At 38.9% G+C, this 3,974-nt stretch overlaps 1 non-coding gene across 1 annotated transcript; it reads right to left on the bottom strand.

Moving 5' to 3' along the window:
- Positions 1 to 1,068: 1,068 nt before the first annotated feature.
- Positions 1,069 to 1,175, bottom strand: LOC148555335 (small nucleolar RNA R71). Its single transcript, XR_015886466.1, has one exon. It is a non-coding gene; the product is annotated as a small nucleolar RNA R71 (small nucleolar RNA).
- Between the last annotated feature and the right edge of the window lie 2,799 nt (positions 1,176 to 3,974).

Genomic DNA, 3,974 nt, shown 5'->3' with positions numbered 1-3,974 from the left:
TTATGTTTGGATTAATTTCCTTTTATTAATGCAATTGAGGTATTTCAGATTTATCTTTAGCTTTTTATATTCTTAGCTTTAATTGATTAACTGGAGGCTCTTGAGTTATCAAACTTATCGTGATTGTTAATTGTTATTTTTTCTAATTGAATTGAATTCCACTAACTCTAGTCTTTCCTTAGGAGTTGGCTAGGACTTGGGGATCTAATTAATTAGTCCACTTGACTTTCCCTTGCTTTCGTAAAGGTTAACTAAGTGGGATTAAACTCAATTCTCATAAGGATAACTAGGATAGGACTTCCAAATTTTCATACCTTGCCAAGAGTCTTATTAGATATTAATTTATTAATTCCTGCAATTTATTTTCCTTGTTCAAACCTTTCAAAACCCAAAAACACTATTTTCCATAACTAATAATAAGAACACCTCCCTGCAATTCCTTGAGAAGACGACCCGAGGTTTGAATACTTCGATTTATAAATTTTATTGGGTTTCTTACTTGTGACAACCAAAACGTTTGTAAGAAAGGATGATTGCTTGGTTTAGAAACTATACTTGCAACGGGAATTTATTCTAAATTCTAAACCGTCAATCATTCGTTCTTCAGATATAAACATGGAAGATGATATGGAAACCTATCATGAAGGAGAGGTGAACAATCATTCCAGAGGAGGTGTAGCCAACTCTGTTAGACAAGAGAGGAGAGTTCTAGGTTCCTACATCAATCCAAACCCAGGAAACTGTGGTAGCAGCATTCAAAAGCCAACCATCCATGCCAATAATTTCAAATTGAAGCCACAGCTCATCACACTAGTTCAAAATAATTGTTCTTTTGGAGGAAGCGCCCAAGAAGACCATAATCAGCATCTCACTACATTCCTAAGGATCTGTGACACAGTGAAATCAAAGGGAGTTCATCGTGATGCCTATAGGCTGCTTTTAGTCCCCTTCTCTCTAAGGAATAAAGCATCCAAGTGGCTATAATCATTTCCAAATGAGAGCCTCACAACTTAGGAAGATGTAGTTAACAAGTTCTTGGCAAGGTTCTATCCTCCACAAAGAGTCAATAGGCTAAGAGCAGAGGTTCAAACATTCATACTGCAGCATGGAGAAATACTTTATGAGGCATGGGAGAGATTCAAGGATTTGACAAGGAAGTGCCCTCCTGATATGTTCAATGAATGGGTGCAATTGCATATCTTTTATGAAAGACTTTCTTATGAATCAAAGAAGGCTGTAGACCACTCATCTGGAGGGTCCCTGAACAAGAAGAAGACCATTGAAGAATCCATTGATGTCATCAAAACAGTGGCTGACAATGAATATTTTTATGCCTCTGAAAGAAGCAACAATAGAGGAGTCATGGAGCTGAACAACATGGATGCAATTTTTGCTCAGAACAAGATGATTGCCAAGTAATTGGCAGATCTCACAAAGAAGATGGAAGCAAGCTAAGTAACAACCATCTACACTCAACCATCACCTCAAGGAGAGTTGGACACAGAGGAAGGAGTTAACTGGGAAGAAGTCAACTACATTGGAAATTCTGCAAGACAAGAGCATGACCCTTACTCCAAGACTTAAAACCTTGGTTGGAAGAACCACCCAAACTTTGGGTGGGAAAACCAACAAAACAAAAACCAAAACCACAGACCTCACAATCCAAACCATTATAACAACTTCACTCACTAATACTCCAACCAAAGACCATATCAAACCACACAAAACACTTATTCACAGCCACCCTATCAAAACCAAAATAATCAGCCTCAACACCCCACTTTCAACCCACCATCTGATGACAGATTCTCAAAGATCGAAGCTATGCTTGAAAACCTCTGCAGGGAGTCTCAAGACATGAAAAAATTCAAGGAAGAAGTGAGATCCAATCTGCAAAATTAAGATGCTACCATTCAAAACTTGAAGTACAAATTGGATACTTGTCCAAGCAAGCCCCTGGCCATAGTTCCTGTAATGCTACCAAGACAAATTCAAAAGAGGAATGTAAAGCTATTACTCTCGGAAGTGGAAAAAAATTGAAGGAAACCTCAAAGGAAACTCAAGAGGAGGAAGCAGAGGAAAGTTCAAGTAACAGGGAAAAAGCACAAACACATGTTCCCAATCCATCTGAAGAAAAAGAAATCCTAAAGCCATATGTTCCTAAAGCTCCTTACCCTCAGCACCTCATGAAGAAGGCAAAGGACAGTCAATTCTCCAGATTCTTGGAGATTTTCAAGAAACTTCATATCAACATTTCATTTGCTGAAGCACTAGAGCAGATGCCACTCTATGCTAAGTTTCTGAAGGAATTAATGACCAAGAAGAGAAGCTGGAGGAATGATGAAACTGTGGTATTAACTGAGGAATGTAGTGCTATTATCCAACACAAGCTACCTCAAAAATTGAAGGATCCAAGGAGCTTCCAAATTCCCTGCATCATAGGAGAAATCACAGTGGAGAAAGCTTTATGTGATTTGAGAGCTAGCATAAATTTGATGTCCTTAACAATGATGAAAAAAATGAAGATTAAGGAAGCAAAACCAACAAGAATGGCCCTTTAATTGGCAGACAGATCATTCAAATTCCCTCATGGAATAGTAGAAGATTTGTTGGTGAAGGTGGGAGACTTTATCTTTCCTGCTGACTTCGTGGTGCTGGATATGGAGGAAGAAGCCAAAGCTTCAATAATCTTGGGAAGGCCATTTTTAGCCACTGCTGGAGCCATCATTGATATCCAAAAGGGTAAACTTACCCTTAGGCTACATGATGAGAAATTGGTGTTCAATGTATTCAAGGCCATGAGCTACCCACAGGAATCACTAGGAGAGTGTATGAGGTTGGATGCAGTAGAAATTGTGGTGCAAGAAACCTTTGAAGAAGCACTTAAAGAAGTGACAGAGGATGATTCCATGTTAAATGTTGAGGTTGCTGATGTCAAATTAGCTGAAGTGCCTATTCCAAGCACATCAGAGGAGAGGAAGAAGGAGAAAGAAGCACCCAAACTAGAGCTAAAAGCATTGCCTCCTACTCTCAAGTATGCATACTTAGGAAATGACAAAAGTTACCCAATAATCATCAACTCTGCTCTTAGTCAAGAATAGGAAAAAGAGTTAATCAAAGTGCTACAAAAGCACCAGGATGCTATTGGATGGACCCTAGCTGATCTAAAAGGGCTAAGCTCTTCTATATGCATGCATAAGATATTGCTGGAAGATGATGCTCAACCCTCTATTCAAGCCCAAAGAAGATTGAATCCAGTCATGAAAGAAGTAGTCCAAAAGGAAGTTATGAAGCTATGGCAGGCAGGAGTAATCTATCCAATTTTAGACAGCCCATGGGTGAGCCCTGTCCATGTGGTCCCAAAGAAAGGAGGCATCACTGTTGTACCCAATGAGAGGAACGAACTCATCTCCACAAGAACCATCACAGGATGGAGGATGTGCATTGATTACAGGAAACTCAATCATACAACGAGAAAAGATCATTTTCCACTCCCTTTCATGGACCAGATGCTAGAGAAATTGGCAGGACATGCATATTACTATTTTCTTGATGGATACTCGGGATATAATCAAATAGTAGTTGACCCAAGAAATCAAGAGAAAACATCATTTACCTGTCCATATGGAGTTTTTTCTTACAGGTGCATGCCTTTTGGATTGTGCAATGCTCCTGCAACTTTCCAAAGATGCATGTTGTCTATTTTCTCATACATGATTGAAAAATTCATTGAAATCTTCATGGGTGATTTTTCAGTTTTTGGAGATTCCTTCCCTAATTGCCTAAATCATCTTGTCTTAGTGTTAAAAAGGTGCCAAGAGACAAACTTAGTTCTAAACTGGGAGAAATGCCACTTTATGGTGACAGAGGGGATTGTCCTTGGTCATAAAGTTTCAGAAAAAGGCATAGAAGTAGACAAAGCTAAGGTGGAATTAATTGAGAAATTACCTCCACCTAGTAAGGTCAAGGCAATT

Source organism: Arachis ipaensis, chromosome B6, assembly GCF_059453495.1.
Source record: "Arachis ipaensis isolate K30076 ecotype BB chromosome B6, ASM5945349v1, whole genome shotgun sequence".
NCBI classification, from domain to species: domain Eukaryota; kingdom Viridiplantae; phylum Streptophyta; class Magnoliopsida; order Fabales; family Fabaceae; genus Arachis; species Arachis ipaensis.
The sequence above is the reverse complement of the archived record's forward strand: the minus strand, read 5'-3'. Positions and strand labels throughout refer to the sequence as shown.